The sequence below is a fragment of the Lepidochelys kempii genome, chromosome 1 (genome assembly GCF_965140265.1).
Source record: "Lepidochelys kempii isolate rLepKem1 chromosome 1, rLepKem1.hap2, whole genome shotgun sequence".
NCBI classification, from domain to species: Eukaryota; Metazoa; Chordata; order Testudines; family Cheloniidae; genus Lepidochelys; species Lepidochelys kempii.
In genome coordinates this window covers 61,329,846-61,352,250 of record NC_133256.1, presented here as the reverse complement: position 1 = coordinate 61,352,250, position 22,405 = coordinate 61,329,846, and the positions used below count along the sequence as shown (strand labels likewise).

The 22,405-nt window shown below is 41.7% G+C and overlaps 1 long non-coding RNA gene across 1 annotated transcript in view; it reads left to right on the top strand.

Annotated features, from left to right (window-relative positions):
- Nucleotides 1–3,430: 3,430 nt before the first annotated feature.
- LOC140903332 (uncharacterized) overlaps nt 3,431–22,405 on the top strand; it is a 31,294-nt gene continuing 12,319 nt past the window's right edge. The window contains exon 1 of the long non-coding RNA XR_012156228.1: nt 3,431–3,533. This is a non-coding gene — a long non-coding RNA (uncharacterized lncRNA). The remainder of the gene's footprint in view (nt 3,534–22,405) is intronic.

Here is a 22,405-nt window from a genome sequence, read left to right as displayed (position 1 = left end):
AACACAGACTACCAGAAACACAGCTGGTGCACACAGCACACACAGCCGCACTCTCAGGGTACCTCTATGGAAGATAAAAGACCCGTGACATGGCTGCAGATGGCCCGGGTCAGCTGACTCAGGCTCATGGGGCTTGGGCTATGGGGTTAAAAATTGCTGTGTAGACATTCAGGCTCAGGCTTGAGCCTGAGCTCTGAGACCCTGCACCCTTGCAAAGTCCCAGAGCTGAGGCCTGAGCCCAGCCCAAACGTGCACACAGCAATTTTTCAGCCTGGAGCCTGACCCCGCTGACCTGGGCCAGTCGTGGGTTTTTTATCCCTGTGTAGATGTACCTTCAGAAACTAAAGGCAGTGAGACCAGCTACAGCAGAATGGACCAGTGGTAGGGCATTCACCTAGCTCAGACATAGGTGAGAGGTTTTTCGCAGGAGTGGTGGGTGAAATTCTGAGGCCTGCGTTGTGCAGGAGGTCAGACTAGATGATCATAATGGTCCCTTCTGACCTAAATATCTATGAATCTATGTGAGTTTGACACCCTGCTCTTCCTGAGTCAGATCAGGAACTTGAACCTTGATCTCCCACATCCCAGCTGCGTGCCCTGACCATGTGGTCATTAGCTCTTCTGGGATGGGTCTCAGTCTCTTTCCAATTAGGAATTCCATCCTCAACCTGAGAAACCAGCAAAAGTTGCATTAAAACTGATCCTTTCCTGACACAAGTTTTGTCTTGGACAAATCAGCATTTTCCAATGAAAAAAGTCTTATTGAAAAAATCTTGACCAGATGTACTTCTGAATCTGCACATCTGTTTGAATCGTCCTCCCTCCTCTTCTCGAAATCATGGGTCACTGTTCAGCTGCTACAGCTGCCTCTTAAAAGTAGCTCTCATTGGGTAACCGTGAGCACAGGAGAAGAGAATGGTTAGCATTAGTTCTGGTTAGTGGTGAACGTTTCCACTTTGGGTCAGTTCTTCAACTTTTATTATTGCTTTCAGATTTTTGAAACAATCTCCTAGCAGTCTGGGTAGTCGGAGACATCTTTAGAACTGGCAGAGGTTCTGAATGTTAATGAAGAGAGAGTCTACACAGTACTAAGGAAAGTACACAGTATGGAAAGTACACAGTATAGAAAGTAGACAGCATCTTACTCATTGATTAGTTTTCTGATAATTTTATAAGCGGTTCAATCTCCCAAAAGAATTGTTGTTGTATATCTAATAACACTGATTCACCTGCTCACAAGGCTGTTGCAAAAATAGTAATCGTACTAGATTCACCCACACCGGTGCACCAGCAAGGCATGCTGACTTTGGGGAGGCTGTGGGAAGGAATTCTCCCTAGTGAGGGGAGTATTTTGATATTTGTCTTCTCAGAGGTGCTTCAATAGTGAGGGACTCCTTTAATTTCCACCAACAATGCCATAGGAGCCCCGCCAGCAGAGGTTGCAACAGAGGCTCACTGAATCAGTATATTCTCCTGCTGTCCTGTACATATTCCCTCTTCAGCCAGCCCCATCTCAGCCTCTCCTAGACAGCTTCTTTCTGCCAGGGTCCTTTTCTCCTAAGTATTGCTAAGGCGCATATCACTTTAGTATCCAAGTGCTAAGCAACAGTTATGAAGAAGTCATAAAGGGCCTGCTCCAATGTGCGCTGAAGTCAATGGATTTGAGTTTCCCTAAAGTTGGAAGGCGTTCAGAACTGAGGTTGCAGTTTGAGACCATCACTGTTTCTACTAATGTAGATGGAACAGTATTTTAGCAATTTACCCTTCTAGTTTTATTAGCGGGGATTCATTCTAACCAAACTGACACTTTCTTTTCTCATTGAGTTTCTTTTCTTCTTGAGTTCTCCTTGAGTTTTTTCCAGCTTCCCACTTGCCAACTAAAGTGCCTGTACATGTCTGACTGTAAAGTATGAAATTTAATGCAGCTTAGTGCAAAGAAGCAGCTAAAACTGACTTTTTATTGGGTAGGAAGTGACCAGTTTTACTAGAGTCAACATAGTGCTGATTCATATCCATCGACCGAAGAAAACTACCTAATGTCCCCCTCGGATATCGACAAAGAGGAAAAAATGAATGGGGAAAAGATAAGACCCCAAGGACAAGTGGCTGAATAATGTATTACTTAACCATGATTGTTTACTTGGTTTATTTTTTAAAACAAATTTCTGATATGTCTCCTGCATCAGTATCAGCAGTGGCACAAGTTTCGGGAAGCAGACTGCCCATTGCTTAAGTGGTTTGAGAAAGGTCTCATTACAGCTTACAGTCTGAACAAGTTGAACAAATAACCATATGTGTAGTTTACCCCCTCAGTGGCTTTGCATATGGGCCCCCTGCCGCTGGTGATGGAGTCAATGTTTAATAGCAGTGTGGCAACTCCTGGTATGCTTTCTGCTTTGCTGCATGCCTGAACCTCATCACGTATGACTTTCCACATGGTGAGAGGATAAGGGAAAATAGACAGGGTTCAACCTGATAATCTGTGGTCACTTCAGACATTCCATGAGTGCTTGAAAAATAACTGTAAGAGTTGGAAGGAAGGAAGGAAGGAAGGAAGGAACAATTACAGCCCAGAAACACCTACAACTGTCTTGCTTCACTGTGGAAAGTTAGAGATTTGGCATGATTTTAAAAATTCACTTGGAACCGAACAGCAAACTGTAGCATGCATAATTTACAGAAGGAAAGCAACAGAAACCTAATCTTCTGCTTAAGGACCAGATCCAACTCTTGCTGATGTCAATGGAAAGACTCCCAAGGACTTCAGTGAGAACAGAATCAGGGCCTAAGTCATTGGAAACAGCATGGGGGCTAATCAATGAAAACTCTCCAAGATAGGTTTTTGCCGGCTTCGTTTTGAGCAGGATGCAGTCTGGGTAATGCCTGCGGCCGGGGCCGTCCCGAGGCATCTGCAGTATACGCAGCTGCATAGGGTACCCGTACCATGAAATGTGGGGCACCCAATTGCCCCACATTTCATGGTGCCCCATGGCAGCTGCGTGCTGCATACGCCGCAGCCCCAGCCCCAGTGACCAGCCCTATCCCTCGGCCGGCCCCCCCGCCTCACGGTCTGCACCCACTGCAAGGGGAAGGGCCATCCCTGGGGGCGTGGGGCCCTGGACAACTCCCTCCGCCCCACCTCTTACCCTCCACCCTACTCCGCCCCCGGCCCGCCCCCGTCCCACCTCTTCCCCCAGCGAGCCCGCCCTCCGCGGCAGGAAGCGGAGCGACCCGGCCCCAGCCCGCCCTACTCCGCCAGCTCCGAGCCGCGGAGCTCCGCTTCCCGCCGCTGGTGAGTGCGGGGAAAGGATCGACCTCCCCCCCGCTCTCACCGGCGAAGGGAAGTAGAGCGACGCGGCCCCAGCCCGCTCCGCGTCCCTTGCCCCGGCCCCAGCCCCAGCCATGTGGCTCGGGTTGGGGGAAAGGACCCGCCCCCCTGGCTCTCATCGGCGGCGGGAAGCGGAGCGCCGCGGCGGGGAGCTGGCGGAGTCGAGCGGGCTGGGGCCGGGCTGCTCCGTTTCCCGCCGCTGCTGGTGAGTGGGAGGCGTTCCCCCAAGCGACACGCCTGGGGCCGGGGCGAGAGAAGTGGAGTGGGCTAATCCCGCTAATCCCCCGGGCCACTCTGGGCCTGTGGGGCCCCCAAAAGTGCCCCCCCAGCTCCTGCCTCCCAGACCCTGGTGGAGGGGGAGGCCTGGGGTGCTGCGTGGGGCACCCAAATGGCTAGGGACGGCCCTGCCTGCGGCTCTACCAGTAAATTGGCTCAAATCATATTCAGTTTTTCCTGTCCACTTTCAGATGTTACACGTATCCCTAGGGACTACATTTCTAGTCACAAAAAGATCAGTAACAGAGACCTAAATTTCCTCTCGTAGCGTTTTTATTTCTTTTCTGTGTTTGTTTTAAAGGTAAAATCAAAGCTGTAGAATACAGACAAATGGAACATGATTTTAATGTTCACAACAGATTTAAAAAAATATGAAAAACTTACATTAATAGGAGCCAATGTACTTGGTTTCTAGGGCTGGTGACTTGAAATCTCTTCAGGGGTGTGTTCTCATTTTCAAATTCTCAACTTGAGCACAGGGCATTAGAATGCTTATCTCGTTCAGATTTCGGCTTCGACAGAAAACTAAAGGTTTGTGCCATGAATCTGTGGTGCATTACTGTTGAATATATACCTCTGGATAACAAGCCAGTAATTATCCACACAGAATTACTTATATTTAGGTGCCTAAAGAGAGTGATCTATCTAGCTAAGCACAGAATTGTGAACTCATGGTCATGTTAAAACTGAGTGTCTCACATCATTCCTTTAATTGATAATTTCCTGACATCATGGGTCCAGTTCTCAGATCTAGCCAACTGCATTTGCTCAGCATAGGCCGTGGGAGAAGAATGGCAAAGGTGGATGTATGATATGTTTCCTCTGTCCTCTCTTTCTAGTGGGGCTGCTCTAATTTACACCTGGCTGCAATGGTCCCAAAGGCTCATTGTGGTAGCTGGTACAGTGATACTCTGGCCAGCCTTTTCTCCAGAATTGCCCCTATGACTGGATCTGAAGAAGCTATAAAGGGGAACCGATATTTGAGAGCAGAATCAGGTCCAAAGTGTCAGGAAATTCATGTCCCCTTGCAAAAATAGGGTTTGGAATAGAATGGATCTTTCCATTTTTCACACTCACCTGCCTATTTGAAGCCAGTACAAAAGGTCTGTGGTGCACCTGAAAATCAGACCATTTGTGTCTAAATTCTGATCCTTAAGAGCGCATTAACTATGTAAATTTTGACACTTGCTGCTCTAAGAATAGGATCAGGCCCTTAGAATTTTTACCTTGACTAGGCCTTTTAAAATATTGACAGAATGTTGATAGTGGCTGTTGTTGGTTTTTCTTAGAGGTATCGTGTCCTGAACGAAAGCTCTTATTCAGTCTTCTGTTTTCTGTTCTTTATTTATATCGGTCTTTTCCTCGGCCGAGCATTTCAGCTGCATATTTAAAAAAGCCATTTCTCAAATATGCAATAATCCCCTTTTCCTGTGATGCCCTGATTACCAAGGCATTATAAATATAACTGATAAATGGTAAGAGAAAGCACATATCCCCATCCTAAATACAGGCATCATCAAGTTGCTTTACTTTCCCAGAACTATAGCTATGGATTATATACAAGACATTGTCCGGAAACATTCTTTGGATAATCTGTCCAAGTTCACATCAAGTTCACAAGGATCTGGATATCATGAACTATGAGTAATGATTATTTTGTAACATTCATAAGAATCTTATTTCTATTAATAAATTACTAGTTTTTTCATTTCTATTGAAATTCAAATGGCAGCTTCAAACAAGAAATGCCTCTGTTACTGCCACAAAGTTTTGCTGACCTACATTTGCAGCATATGCTAATACTTCAGGTTAATAAATAAGCATCTCTTTTACATGCAGCTGTATACAATATGGTGCAGATTCAATTTGAAGAAGTTAACTTACAGCTTGGAATGTGGACTTTGTGTCCAACGTAGATCACGTGCAATTATATCCTGAAGTCCTTATTGAGTTCTTACCCGGACAAAACTCAGTGTTGCTTAGTAAATACTTCAGGATGTGGCACTGTGATTCTAACACGACATCTTACAAACAAAAAATAGCAAAGGACAAAGTTTCCCCTAGAGGTATATTTTAAAAGAAATATTGCTGTTAACATATTGTTGTTTTAATATTAAGCCAACAAGTGAGCAAATGTAGGTTTGTTTCTCCATTTAGTTTCTGACCCCAAACGGGTTTCCTGTAAAATGACAAAAGCCACCAGAAAAAGTGGCACCCTAATTTTTTTCCTCAACAGAAATGTGTATGTAATAGGAATTCATGACCGTGCTGCTAAAACTTGCTCAGGACAGCTGAGCTACAGAAGTATTGTAGTTGTTGTGGGGCAGATCTGCATCCCAGTCAGGAAAGGGTTAAAGAGCTCCCCTGGGCACAATCAGCCCCACCCCCGCACACCTATGAGGCTTGAGGAGCCTGGAGAAGAGTGGATCCTTAAAAGGGTGGTCCCTGCATACTGCAGAGTGGCTATCTGAAGGACCAGGGCTGTAACTCAGAGTCCCAACCTCTGGGAGCGGTGATTACTGATTGGGGAAACTGCTTGAGATCCTTGACTGTCCAAACCGCCTCCCAAAGGAGAAGGGCTGGTTCTTTTCTCTCTTTTTTCCTCCTTGGATTTTGGGAGGCCCTGGACTCTACCTTTAGTGGGCACAGAGGCATCCTGACTTTTCTTTTTCTTTACTTTGCGCCCCTTCATCCTGCTGTATGGGGGCAGATGGCTTGAGTAGAGCTGCTGGAGAGCTGTGCATTGGTCTCTGAGACAAGAGTGGTGTTGACCCTCTCTCCAAGGAGGTGCCAGACATGTCTAAACAGTTGTCCTTGTCATAACACGGGAGCAAGATTTGGATTAGCATATGTCCATGCACACAATAATATTTTGGTCTTTCCATATACAACTCTCAAAGAATCTTAGAAGAATTTTAGTGGAGTTCTTTATACTCCTGTGTTGTACTAAATGGTTAGGGCACTCACCTGAGAGGTAGCAGATCCTGTTCCAATCCCTTCCCCCTGTCAGGAGGAGAGGGGACTTGAACTAGGGGTCTCCCACATCCTGGGTGAGTCCCCGAGGCTAAAGGTTACGAAGTCCTCCTTCTTCTTCTCAGCCATTTTGTTTGAACTTGCCTGAGCGGCCCAGTCCAGTGAGTGACCTCTGAGCATGCCTACTGGATCGGGCCCCTGGTACCCGATTTAGGTGCCCAAATGCCTACCTTTCCCAGTTTGTCAATTGCTTTGAGCTCAGGCAGGGGGTCTCATGCCTATTGTGAGGCAGCAGTGCACATGCTCAGAGGCAAAAACGTAGGCACCAAGTGACTTTAGGCACCTACAGAGTTAGGCGGCAGCTGAGCGGGAGTTTTGTGGATTGCACTGGTGCTTAACAAGGGGCCTTAGGTGCCTAAGTATCTTTGTGGATTACACCTTGAGTGAGGATTTTAAAAGCAATCCCTATTATGAGTGTCTCCTCCATCCCTACTGACCAGTGATGGAAAGTAAACAACAGTGAAGGCAGTCTTGACCCATCCATTGATGTGACTAATGTTGAGGATGACTCATATGCAGCAGACTGGTATGAAAGCCTGGTTATACCACAGGGAGTGTACTTATTGCAACTGATTAGTCACCAATGGGATGAGCTAAGTTCAGTTGCAAGTTTTTAATACAGTGTCACGGTAGTTGATGTCTCATTGCTGAATTGTTGGTTTTACTGTTTAACCTGTCATTTTTTTTTAAGATGAGGAAGACCAAAATGTTGAAAAAATTGTTTATAAACATTATTTCATCTATAGCTGTGTGGAATGGCAGGTCATTTCAATTATGTTCAGCATTTCCAAAGGTTGATGACATGAATCAGACAAACAAAACCGGCAACATACTGTTTCAAAATATCACCACATCAAATGCTCAGCTAATGTCAGGGGATAAGGAACCATGGCATTAAATATACAAACTCACAGGGTTGCTTAACATAGCAATTGCCTCCTTTGTCTCTTGATTTTGGTACTATTTGCAACTATTAGATCTGAATAACAAGACCTGGGTCCTCAAAGGTATTTACGTACCTAACTGCCACTGAAATCAAATGTGCCTAAATACCTTTGAGGACAGAGGTCTTGTTATTCAGATGTAATTGCTGCTATCTTTTATCTTAGGGTTTCATACTGCCACCCATCACTGCAATACCTGAGTGCAGATCCTCCAAACTGGATGCTGTTGCAGATCTTCCCAGATTAAAACCCCTCCATTTAGCAGTCTGATCTCAGCATTTTGGGCTATGTACAGCCGAACTGGCTTCTTAAATAGTTCAACATTTTAAAATCTATTTTGCTAAATTTACAAAGCACTTCACTTGGTCAAGTAGATTTAAAATCATAGAATGATAGAATATAAGGGTTGCAAGGGACCTCAGGAGGTCATCTAGTCCAACCCCCTGCTCTAAGCAGGACCAATCCCCAACTAAAAATACTGAATGTGGCTCTGTGATCTCCCAGGGCAACCCTCATGACTAGAAAGGGCTAGGTATCAGATGCCTATGGAACTTTTCTCATGTGAACCCAACCACCCAACAATTCGATGACTCTGACAGATGTTTTTATCGTTACACCAATGGATGTATTTCTTTATCTTCTCTCATACAGGAAATGAAACCAGCATGATTAAGTCTGGCACCTTGATGAATCCAATCAGGAATGAAGCATTGGCCCAATTTGGTTTTCCAAAATGTACCAACCAGTTTGTACTCACGGACAAAGGGTCCACATAGATAAACTCATTAGTGCCTGTGCCAGGGTTCCTGAGTCCCCATTTTGCCCTCTGTTGATTGTGGGTTTTAAATATGTCATGCATTGTAAGATATATTGTTTATGTGTGTTTGCGTTATTGCACAATTGTGGCAGTGTGAGGGCACTGCTGGAAAGCAGCCTTTGGTTTAGTGGTCAGTCCTGTAGAAAAATATTAGTAATATAGAAATATGCAGCCCTACATGAAATTTGATTTAAACATAAATGGAAGGAACCACTAATATAGTTGTTTTTAAAGTTGGTGACATTTGAAAGCAATTAATTTAAAATCTTAAATCAGAGATTTTTTGAGTTTGCCTTTTCTTCTTCCACAGTTTCAGCTTTCTTTTTTGTCAAGCAATTAAAGTCTGAGTTCCACTGTGTCTAATACTGAGGCATAAATAAATAGTGTAAAGGAATTTTTATTTAGGATTATATCCTGCTATTGATTTTGGTATTTAGAGTTTTAAAATTCCTTAGAAATCAATATAATGAGTGCTACATTTTGTTCTGAATGACACTGTTGTAAATCCGGAGTAACTCAATTGACCTTACTGGAGTTGCCTGAGGTTTGTTCATGACAGAATTTTGATATATATATATATATATATATATATATATATATTTTTTTTTCTAAACCATCGCTTCTTGGGCTGTGCAAAATTATCAATTACCTGTGGAAAATGATATTTTCACGAGATTCTGTGGATTTGACAAAAGCAGTATCACCATGCTCATAAGCAAACCCAACTTTCTGTAAATGAAAAAAGAAAGTTTAATTTCCAGCTCAGCACAAAATTCTGACTTTTCCTTTTACTGAATGTAATCACTTTTGCAGTGGAATGACAGCTGTGAAAATCATAAATATGAGAACAGAAAAAAGGTTTTTCTTTATAGTGAAAATGTCATTTTAAAAACTTGGTTGCAATTTTTGTATATATTTGAAAGGTTACGTGAGGCACTGTGATCTTATGGTTTGAGCACATGACTGGGAGGTAGCACACTGTTCCCAGCTGTGCCCTTGACTCTGTGTGATATTGACAAGTCCTCTTTATCTCTTTGGGCCTCATATTACTTATCTGTACAATGGGTATAATTCTACTTACCAACCTCAGAGGAATGTTAAGGCTCAATCAATAAGCTTTTGTAATGTGCTTTGAGACTCTCAGGTGAAAGGTTCAAATTAAATGTATTCTTATGTCACATTACAGATGTGAGGAAGCAACTGGTATTCCTCCTTGAATTTGCAATCTCAGAGCATTGTTGCATCCACTGCAGCTGTTCAATCAGCAGCAGCAACTGAGAAATTTTCATCTATGTGTGGCGAGGAGTTTGTGAGCATTGTTCATATATGGACCTTGCTACTAGGCATTTGTCACCTTGAGATTAGAAAATGCTCTTGACCTAAGGATATCTCTTAAATCCTTTTGGAAACAGTTAAGCAATGTATCTCACTAAGAGCTTGTGACACCAGTGCGTCAGGATCTGGACTGATTGCTTGTAGGGTTTCCAATAACATTTCTAGTGGTTTGGGATTTACCTGCTGGGGAATCTGACTCTCTCCCATACAATACTCTGTTGCGACCAGTGGAAGCATTTGACCTAGATTCACCTTGGTTAAAAAGAGGCAGGATTGCCAACAGTGCATTTCTTGCAAGGAACTTTGGAATTCACCCTTTTCTTGCCCATCCCAAATAACCTCAACCTGTTGACCTTTAAGGGATATTAATTTGTAAATGCCCACTAATATTCTCAGTATTTTGGAAACAGATGTGCTGAAGTCTAATATATTGGGTTGGATAGGCTACTTTTTGGGCTTTGCTTTTCAGTCGTGGTTGGTTAGTTCTTGGTTTGGGGGGTGAGGAAAAACAGATGTGGTTTTACTCTGGTTGTGCAACTGTGTTTTTAATGTATGTTAAAAGTGCTCTGTGTCTTGGCTAGATACTGTTTTCCTCTTGTATCATCATTGTTTTTAGGTATTAATTGTATTTTGATTTATAATCTGAGAAGTTATATATGAACGATGAGAGTCCTCGTAATCCTTTTTCGGTTGGCTACGGAATATTTGCTGTAAACTTTTGTGATCAGACAGCTGTATCAACTATATAGTGTGTATTGAAACTCACACTGCTTCTCCAGGCGACCACACAAGTAATCTCCAGGGCCATATTTAATTTCATAGTCATACATGTTATTAGTCTAGAAGTCAGTTTATGTCCCATGTTTTGGGTGTCCTTCTGGATTGTGACTAATGCCTCCATTCTGCTTTATGAAAGAACCCCAGAAGGGCAAAAAGAGGTATGTGTAAGTATTTAAAAAAAACAAAACAAACCAGAACAGAGCCCTTAATGTTTTCTGAATAAAATGTAATCAGTTACCATAATACTGTATTGTTTGTTTGACTTTTTTTTCCGTTGTGGTTACTGTTACTTCATCCCTGGAATGTTTCCAAGAGAAATGAGGGATTGTCCACAAGATAATCACCAGTAAGTCTGACTCTTCTGTGTGTAGTATCATGTGCCACTAAAACTTAAGTGATATCTGTATACGGTGGTGAGCAAAAATAAAGAATTGTGACTGAGGACTATAGTTTTCAGAATGCATCGTGCTATGATTTCTTCAAGGAAATTTTCCTGATGTAGGAGTGCGGTTAAAAATGGTGTTACTGTATTTTTTTTTAAACGGAGAAACATTAGTTATTGATGTTATTTATTATGTAGAGAATAGCAGTACCCAAGATATGCTTAGCCCTTTCAAAATATGCAACAGGAAGTTGCAATCTCTAGCCTCAGGGTATACTTTTCAACAAAGAAGAAATATTGCTAGTGACTCCTGCACTCTTACATGGATAAACTGAGCAATGGCTGCTGTGCAATGGCTGAGCTGAGCTTAGAGCCATCGAAAGAGAGTTTTATGTCCTTCCCAGACTGTGTGGCTGCTGGGTTTAGTCCCTGGGTAAGCTAGAGTTGCCCGAAGGCTGATCTAATTTCTGCCCTGACTGCAATGATCATCAAGGGACCGTTCAACAGCCCAGAAGAAATTGGAGTGCAGAGCAAGCTCTCTGACCACCATGTTTCTCCTGATCTACACCATTCTTCCCCCAGGCATGTCCCCATTATGCCCCTGTACTGGGGACTGTGAGAAAGGTAGCTGTAGGAATAGTTATGAAATTAAGAGAATTAAAGTTAGGTGAAGTTTGGTTATGAAAAAAATATATCTGCTTTGTGGGTTGTGGCTTGTATGGAAAAGGCCATAATCAGCAAGTAAAAGGAGGCTGTGAGAATAATATTACTTATTACTTATAGTGTGGGAAAGATGTATGGCTCAAAAAGTAACCAATACAGTGAAACACTGCAGTAACAAGACAAAGGAAAATGGTCTTCTAAGACACAAGCACAAACCTTCCCAGTGTTCCGTTGGTAGGCAAGGAGGGAGAGGAGATAAGAAAGGAAGGTCTTGGAGGAAGGAAAGTAGCAAGGATAAACTGCTTCACAATGGGGTTTTGCTAAAGTTAGCATGTTTCAGGGTAACAGCCGTGTTAGTCTGTATTCACAAAAAGAAAAGGAGTACTTGCGGCACCTTAGAGACTAACCAATTTATTTGAGCATAAGCTTTCGTGAGCTACAGCTCACTTCATCGGATGCATACTGTGGAAAGTGTAGAAGATCTTTTATACACACAAAGCATGAAAACATACCTCCCCCCACCCCACTCTCCTGCTGGCAATAGCTTATCTAAAGTGATCACTCTCCTTACAATGTGTATGATAATCAAGTTGGGCCATTTCCAGCACAAGTTAGCATGTTAGCTGAAGTATATAAAGAATCTGAAGGTTTTCTTTGTCAGACCATATCTGAATATGTCAGCGAACCAGGTTGAGATGGTTTTCCCTAGTTCTGGCCTATTGGTAAGTATACTTATCACATGCTTGTAAATACCTTTTTACTGTGTTGGGTGTAGTGACTGCTTATTTTTAGTCTGTTAGGCATATTTAGAACAATTGTATAAAATACCCTTTGGTCTTAAAGGAATTGACAGTTAAATTAGCGTCTGGTAGTCTCTCATATTAATATTAATAATTTCAAATATTATTAATAATTCTGTCAGCTGTACATCACTGGCGAATCCTCTCCATGTCAGGGGTATTTCCTGATGGGAAAATCCAGTCAGCTTCTGGTCCACTTACACTACCTGAGTGGCACAAGGGAGCCAGGACACAGCCTAGAATCGGGGCCTAAAAGTCCAATCTTACAAAGCACCGCATTACTTCAACTCCCATTTATTTCAATGTACCAGGGATCTCACAGGAGCTGTTCATCATATTGCAGGACTGGACCTGAAAGGGCAAATTTTCAAATATAGGTGCCTATGTGAATAGAACTGCATATTCAAAATGGGTAACTTACTATAGGGAATACACAGGAAACAGATCAAATACAGTAGAACCTCAGAGTTACGAACACTTTGGGAATGGAGGTAGCTCGTCACTCTGAAATGTTCGTAACTTTGAACAAAATGTGATGGTTGTTTTTTCAAAAGTTTACAACTGAACATTGACTTAATACAGCTTTGAAACTTCACTATGCAGAAGACAAATGCTGCTTTCCCTTTCTTTTTCAGTAGTTTATGTTTAACACAGCACTGTACTGTGTTTGCTGCTGCTTTCCTTTTTTTTTTTGGGTCTCTGCTGCTGCCTGATTGTGTACTTCCAGTTCCAAGTGATGTGTGTGGTTGACTGGTCAGTTTGTAACTCTGGTGTTCGTAACTCTGAGGTTCTACTGTACTGAGGTAACCTTTTTTGGCTATCCAAGGACCAGATTCTGATACCTTTACTCACGTAGAGTAGCACTTTACTCCACATGTGGTCCCACTGAAGTGAATGGGACTATTTCTGGAGTGAGGTGCTGCTCATGGTGAAGAAGGGTATCCGGATTTAAGTCAAATGGCAAGTTTTCACCGGTGATTTCTGTCCATCATTAGTTTGAATGTGAAGCCAGTTGGTTGTGATAAAAATAGTCATGCTCTACATGGACAATGGAATGTGGTGTGTCATCGCAGGCTAATTTTTAGTAGGCGTCCACATCAGAAAAAACAATACTCCAAATGGCAATCACAACAGAGCTCCAGGGGTGAATGAGCTACCCTCTAACCTCTAAAGAGGATTGCCATTAGATCTAGGTTGAGACACATTGTTGAGTTGCTGTTGAGTTAAATTGCAATGCTACTTGCCTGCGTTGTTCTGTGGATCAGTGATTTAGGCAATCTTATCAGTGTGTCTCCTTTACCAAGTTGACACATTTTGTGCATTTACCTTTTAGAGTCTAAAAGTGGCCATTTTTAATATCCGGGTGAAAAAATGAGTGTTTTGTCTACACACTTTTTATATATTGTCATGACAGATAAAAACTTGCCATTTGACTTCGGTCCAAATAGCCTTATTCACAGTGAGCAGCACCTCACTCCATGTATCAGAATCTGGTGAAAGCAGAAGCTGGTGAAACCTTGTTATGGGTTGAGTTAAAACCCCACTGAGACTAGTAGGTGTGAACTCAATCTTCAGTTAACAAAATAATAAGTATAAGCCCCTCACCTATGACAAAAGGTGTGTGTGTACCAGCTTGCGGCTGAGTGTTGTTTGGGCTAGGTGAGAGTGTGTATGTGGAAAGAGAGATCACACAGAAACTAAGGTTAGCCAAGAAAAGACTGAGTGCGAGATAGCCTAAAGGAGCAACTCACAGAGTGTGGCTGGTCTTGTAAGAAAGCTAGGGAGAGGTTTTTTGGGTCAAGGTGAAGGATGACAAGAGTGCTCTTTGTGCTGTGAGCAAAAGAAGCTGTTTTCTGTTGCCTCCTTCTGCATTCAGAGACACAGGCTTTTGTATGCTCTTTGTAAGTAAACAAAATTACCTCAAAGAAATACCCGAGTACCACCAATTTCTACTCTCCACTTGGTTACCCACAGGACCTCAAACTTTGACGAGCCGTTCAGGCCCAAAAGGGCAACAGTATGCTTGAAGATTTACTTACAGGTGTTAGGGTTTTGGAAATAGGAGAAAAATAAGTTGCCTTATTAGTTGGGTAAACTAGGAAAAAATGTGGGTAGAAATTTTCTTTAGAAAGAAAGCCCTAAGTTTGTTTGTTTGTTTTTGTCTCATGACCTACAATAGAAATTGTTACTCCTACATTGATGGGAAACATCAAAACATGCGCTTTCAGCTAAGAAAAAAATAACATACAAAATAATGTTATTGCTTGTGTAAAACAAAAGCCATATTCCATGTGTTGTAGATGGCCACAAAGTCAGCTTTTGCTTGCCTCGGCGAGTATTTGCGCCCACGTGGTCACATAATCTAAACAGTAGAAACACAATACAGCACTGTTTTGAACCTCCCAATGCTCTTCATAAAACCACTACACGTCATGCACCAAGATCACACTATATCAGCTTAGCTCAGAAAGACAGGCTAACAAAACCAGCTTCATGCATTGTGATTTGTGAAACTCAACTACTTTATGTTTGAGAAGGCATAATTATCTGTGCTAACTATCTGCATTTAGAAACCACGTGAAAAAGAAGTGACATTTTGACAGGCTGTTGGGCCAGAGGGAAGATTAATTGTTTTTTTGGTATTTTGACAAATACTAATTGCATCATTAAACATGTTAAAGTGCAGTTCTACTCTGAAAAGTGATTATGTAAAGATGGCACCTTCTTCCTCAACAGATTTGCTCCCTCTGTGCATGCAGTCATTTATGCTGACTTTAGTAACCCAAATAAATGTTTAATGCCCAGTTTGAGATTTATAGATGAACTGCACTGGGTAAGAGCTAGGAATTCTAATAAACCTCAGGGTGTCTCTGGTTAACAATCTGTAAAGTGGGAATAAATGCCTCATAGTTTGCCCTGCCGAAACAACAAAGCTCTGGGAGCGTGAGCTGGGTTCTTTTCTGCTTATAAGTTATCCATAGAATTGGTAAGTAGTGTTCAATCAAAGGCCCACCTGCGCAACCCCACTGTTTTCAAATTGTGTCCACACACACCTGTGTGACACCGCATTGAAGGAATACGTTGCAGAGGTGCAACAGAAAACAGCATTTGGCTTGCAGGATCTTTGTTACTGGTGGCAATAAACAAAACAGAAAAAACAGAGCTTGGCTTTCAAATCTGAGGATGAGTTTGCAGTTAGAAAAAATTCACAGTTTAATTTATGAACTGAATCATTGAGTCACAATAACTGGAAAACATCCACATATCATTTCCTGGAGTCAGATTATTCTTTAAACTACTACATGTTCATACAATTGTAGTCTCCACTTATACTGCACAGTCCATCTGAGGACCTCAACATGCTTTACAAACACTGATGAATAAAACTTTTCAACACCCTGTCAGTTAGTCAATTATTCCCATTTTACAGATTGTTAACCAGAGATGCTGTGAGGTTTATAATAATTCCTACCTCTTACACAATGCTTTTCATCTGTAGATCTCAAAGTACTTTACAAATCAGTAAGAATCATTATCCCCATTTTATAGATGGAGAAACTGAGGCACCAAGAGGTGAAGTGACTTGGTTATGGTCAAATGATAAATCAGTGACAGATCTGGGAGTAGAACCCAAATCTCCTGACTCTTAGGCCTGTGCATTAATCAGTAGATGATGGTCCATCAAAAAGTCTGATTCCTTAGCTGCACGTATCGGATTATGAAATTACATTCTGCAACTACAGACTAAAAATGTCATGCAGTTAAATATCAGCAGAGTAGATACAAGTTGTATTTGCCAGAAGAAATTGTTGTCTCTAAAGATACAATATTGAATGAATTCCTATGTCTGGGTCTCAGCTCCTTAGCATGAGTCCAGCTGAAGTCCTCCAGCTTGCAAAATGGTTTGGTCCCCTTAGATGGAGGCAGGCCAACCTCATTTTGAGACCAACTGCTAGTGGCTCAGCACAGTGTTGTTTCTTTTCTAATGGTGATCAGTGAAGGAGCTCCCTGGCAGAACCAGAAATATTTAAGGTGCATCCAGCTCTGTGCTGCCATGACTTTCAATTTTGATGGCATATTTTTATTCTTTAACTGATTTTCCCTCTTCCTCTTTAATTCCAGAATCCCCAGTGCCCCAAATCTCACAGTGTGGTTCTCACAGTGCCATTTTCCTTCAATGCTTTTAGCTGCATAGTTGAAGTCAACTTTGAATTATCAGTGCATCTTTGAGGGGAGCAGTTAGTTTATTTGCATCTATTTCAGTATACTAGGGGTGATTGGCTTCGTTTCCTTCAGGAGCTGATACTCCTTTGGCGCTAGGCACATCAACACCTTCTGTGTCTCACCAACAGCACTGACCTTTCAGCATGCTTCGCAGCTATGACCCTCAAACTTATCCTGAAGTACTGAGTTCTCTGTCTAAGTTTAGGCAACTTCTTTTGATACAGTGGACACTGTTTTCTTTCTTTGTCTCTTCCTTTTTATATTTGACTCGAGTGATCTTCAGAAGTGAAGAGTTCTTCAAGGCTGTATTTGGGTCTTCTGAACTAGAAATGCTAACAGAAGCTCTTTGGAAAGAGTTGAACACCTCAGATTTCCTGAGATCTCCAAATGTTTAAGTCAGGCCTGTTCTCAGCCTGGAGGACTTCAAAGGCAGCTGTCTCAAAACTTGCCTAGCTCAACTTCCAAAGTGCAGCCTTTGAATCATTGCCTGCTAGAGTGAGGTTTTGACACAGGAAGGCTTTGAGATTTGGGATATCGGCACAGAACCACCCTTAAAACACAAAGTCCTTGCATCAATTAATTCTGAAAAAAAATTGACTAGGTTTTAAGTTTGCAATGTCCCTTTAAATGTGTTAAAATAATTGTTCAGAGAAGCTTACAGGCAACTGCTTGCATGATGTGAGCTTTGGACAGTACTGTTAATTACAAACTTTCATGAGCCCCCAAAATTGCAAGTCAAAAGATTCAAATCTAAATTCGTACCCAAGCTTAAAGTCTATTTCATTATACTACACTTTCCATTTAATGTTTTACACTCTAACTTTTTTTGGGTCTCATGTCTGTACTCAAGAACTGAAGGGCTCACATATCAAGGGCACATGTCAAGGGAGGGTTATACTATCCACCAACTAATCTGCCATTATGATTTTTCTGCACCAACACATTTTACTCAAGCGCTTTAAAGGGATCATTTATGAAATAATAAATGTACTTGCTCACAAAAACACAAGATGGCAGTGCTCAGTTCATTAGCAGACTGTAACAGGAGAGAATAACCACTCATTATTCTGTACAATGAAAATAAATAGGCAAAAGATTATTAGACGCAGTGGCAGTGAGTACTTAACTCATTCTCAGTGTGAGATGTAGAATATTTCCCCCTTCAATGTGCAAGAATATGTTTAGAACCCACAGATAATACCACAGTTTTGATAAAAGGCCAAATTCTACACTGTTACCCTGAGAAATGTTTTGCTTAGCCAACTTATCTTCAGGCTGGTGAGAGAATGTGTCACTGAGCCCAGAATTTGGCCCAATTTGTAGTGTATATGTATTTTTGTATTACAATACTTGGGTGCCCACAAAATACACATACATGTATCCTAAAGCCTAACATTTTCCCACAGTAATGTAAAATGCACTCAGTGTATTTGTTTAACCTTCTGTGCACTCTCCTTCTCTGCTTGGCTGGCAAAACAGTGAATTTAACGACCATGTGTCCGTGCTGCCGTATGGTAATTGAAATGCTTTTAACACCTTTTAGGACCTGTTTTTTCCCAAAAAACCTGACTTCTCTTCTTGTATGTACATTTTTTGGGTACAGTTTTGAAGGTGCGATTAATTGCATGGAAAAATTAGGCCATGTAGACACCCAGAAATCAGAGAGATGTCTACATGTCCTCCTTTGAGACTGCAGTTAAACTGAAGGTGCAGAAAGAGAAGCTGTGAAGAATGACCTTTTGAGGAAGGTCCTTAGATTTGAGGTGTTTAAGACTATCATCTTTATCATTTCTGTAATGCTACAGTATTTCAATATGTTTCATGATATTAAAGTGTAACATATATAGTTGTAAAACCCGTAACATGTAAGGATATGTCAGGTTTTAATTTATTGACAAAGGAGAGAGTAGAACCATATTATCCATATCACAAAATGACAGGATTTTCACTCTCAAACCCATTATATCTTTAAAGTCAGCATGAGGTAATGGGAAGCAGCCACAAACATGGTTGGTGGCTCTTTTTGTTCAGAATATCACCAGGTTGAATCATCACTGGGTTTCGCAGTCTGTTACCATCCAACTTTTAAGTTCTCCACCATGTTGGCTTTACTAATTATACCAATGCAATAGTAAGGCATGTACTTATGCCATGCCAAGAGATCTAGGCCATGGTGATATCAGTGGTAACTCAACCAATTGCCATGCTTACTCTACAGCTAATTTGCGTTAAACAATTTCCCAAGTGCCACACAAATCAGCACATCTTCCAGCACCCCCTGACACAAATCAACACAATTACCCATACAACAACAACAACAACACAACAAGCACACACAATAACCCCAAACATCACTCTGATGCATAGAATGTCTATTGTGATGGGAACAGCTACCAGCATGGCTCAGAGCTCTTTATGTTTTGAATATCACCAGGTTCAATCATCACTGGTATTCTGTTTTTTGCCACCCAATTTTTTAAGTTCTGAGCCATTTTAGGTTTTATTTTTTTTTAAAGTTACTTTATGAATTATGCCCATGATACAGCTACTAGTTTCTTTTAATCCCTTGCAGTTCAAGGAGAAATACATTTTAGGAAGAACATTCCAAACAAGTTCTATCCATAATTCTATTACATTTATTCATTGTTAACACTTATTGATTGTTAAGCACCAATTGTAGTATTGGGGACTGTGCCTTTAAGGGCTGAGCTTCCCAAGCAGAGACTCTGCCCAGAGCATTGTGAAGCTCTCATTATGCACAACCCATTTGAACCAGACACAATAAAGCTAGTCTTTTGTACAAGTACCTTAAGCACTGCGTAATCCCTGAACACTATGCTTGGTGCTGGGCACACAAAGGAAGATATAGTTGCTGTCTAAGGAGATTGCAGTCAAATGCCCTGCTCTTTCTCCCATTAAAGTCAATCAAGTTTTGCCATTAATTTTAGTGGGAGCAGAGTTGTGCACTAGGTCCTTGATGCTTTAAACACTTGCCCACATGGTTGACTCTTAAGCACAGTAGTAGTCTCATTGACTTCAATTTGTAAGTGTTTTCAGGACCGAGGTGGGGGTATACGGGCCTGATATGCTGGATTTAATGGGAATGGAATGAAGTCCTAAATCAGGTATGTTAATTTAATTCTACTTTTTCTCTGAACCATGTTTATTCAAGACAGGGCCATCATAACATGTTTACATTTTTACTGACTTTAAAGCTTTCCCCGATTGCTGCTGTTGCAGAATGAATTTATGAATTACTGGTTTAACACTGAGTGTAGAGGCGTGAGAGACAATTAGAAGACTGAGTCAGTAGCAACAGGACAAATGGTCATGAAATGGTCAGGGAGGATATGGCTAAAGTAGTTATGAACATTCACAATCCATGATCCTTGCAAAGATAATATGACACCCACCGATGTGCAACCACTTCTGCAGAAGTTGAATTAGTTCCCTGAATCTGTAACTTACAAGACTTATCTAAGGAGTAAAATGTAAGCAGATTCTGCTTCGTTTGGGGCTGGTTCACTGGAGGAGAGAGATGATCTTTTTACATTTTAAATTACCCTTCTTTTTTATTACTATTTATAATTTATTTTTACTGATCTAAATTCATAAAATATTAGTTTAGAAAGCACTTTAGGAATTTGGTAGGAATATCCCAAAGGCAGAATGCCTTTTATATTCAGTTTCAGATCTACATTTCAGTGGACAAATTGCTTATACTAGGTACTCTTTGCCAGCATTATAACTATTGCTCGTTTAATTACCTTAAATATCATGTAGTAAAAGGGCATTTGTAAGGTAAATACCATAAAATTAAAAGATAAAATTCCTTTCCTGTAAAATAGAGTAATTTCCTAGTTGCAATGACTAAATAATCTGCAGGTATATATATGCACACACACACGTACATGTATACATATGGAGTTTCAGCTGAATCACAGCCCAGAATAATCAAGCATAATGCCTAGAGATGGCCCTGAACCAAAATATCAGAGCCAACACCACTGAACTTTGGGGAAGTTTAGATCTATATGGGCAATGCCCACCTCTAATTATGGCCTTCAAAATGATCCTCTTCAAAACCATACGAAATTATAGAATCCTAGAACCATAGGGTGAGAAGGGACCACAAGGGTCATCTAGTCCAACTCCCTGCCAAGATGCAGTAATTGTTGTGTCTAAACCACCCAAGACAGATGGCTATCCAGCCTCCTTTTGAAAACCTCCAGTGAAGGAGCTTCCACAACCTCCCAAGGCAGTATGTTCCAGTGTCCTACTGTTGTTACAGTTAGGAAGTTTTTTCTGAGATTTAATCTAAATCTGCTATGCTGTAGTTTGAACCTGTTGCCTCTTCTCCTGCCCTCTATGACAAGAGAGAACAACTTTTCTCCATCTTTTTTACAACAGCCTTTCCAGTACTTGAAGACTGGTATCATGTCCCCCTCTTGATCGCCTCTTTTCCAAACTAAACATACCCAGTTCATTCAGCCTTTGCTCATGTGGCTTGCACTCCATCCCTCTGATCATCTTTGTCACTTGCCTCTGGATCCTTTCCAGTTTCTCTACATCCTTTCTATACATTGGTGACCAAAACTGGACATTATACTCCAGCGGAGGCCTAACCAGTGCCAAGTAAAACAGTACTATCACCTCCCATGACTTGCATGCTATGCCTCTGTTAATGCAACCTAAAATTGCATTTGCTTTTTTTGAAACAGCAATTGCATTGCTGATTCATGTTGAGGTTGTGATCCACCACAACTCCCCACACCCAACACCACGGAGAGGTGGATAGAACACGTTTTAGAGACTACCCCCACCGGCTTGCCCAGTCTCAAGGTTTGTGGAAGAAGGATATTAGCTAAACTGTACCCTAAAGCACAGGTCCTCAAAATGCAGAAGACTGTTCGGGGAGACACAGCTGGGGCCTGGGCCAGCCCCCACATGGGGGTGGGGAGGGAGACCACCCAGCTCCGTTTCTGGCCTTGGACCTGGTCAGGGCTCTGCTCCCAGACCCACCCCTGCCCCCAGCTGTGTCCAGCCTCAGCTCCTTTAGCCCGTCTGTATCCTCTTCCCCTCACTCCCTCAGAGCCACGAGTCCACTCCCAGTGCTGGCTCGGGGGGTGGGAGGGGCCCTGAAAAGTTTGGGGATCACTACCCTAAAGGCTGGGAGCATTTCTCCTGGAGCTCTGCTGGTCCAGGCACTCCAACACGAGGTACTCCAACCAGGCACTAAACCGTAGTTACGTCTACAGTGCGGACATCCTTTTCTATTCAAGCCACCCAAATAATATGTAAACTTTACCCCTTCAGTATTCAGCTTGTCCTCCTAGCAATGTCCCAGATGTGACACTGATAGAAAGTCCAAGACAGAGGCAGCATATTACTCTCAATCTGTCACGAGGGAAGGAAGCACCATCATTCTCCGGGTTTACTCATTACTTACTCAAACTTCCATTTACTTCAGTGGAAGTTTAGCTTGAGTAAGAACCAACTAAAAATGGTCTCAGAACCTTAGGCTGAAAGAGGATACAATGAAAATGTGCTTGATTCAAGTGAATGTTATAGAAACTAAGCACTTCATTATGATATATGCTCAATAATTACTGTAAAAATTCAAAATATCAAAAGGTTTAAGTGAACATTAGGGATAATGCTTAGAAAGGTGTATCATTTACTTCCATGGGAGCTGGATTGAGCCCCAAAACCTTCATCACTTGGGTAATAAAATAATCCATTTTATGCTGGAGAATGGAAAACAAGCGGCTAGAATAATAGAAAAATGTTTATTTAGCCTTTTTATTTTAGCTGCGCTCACTA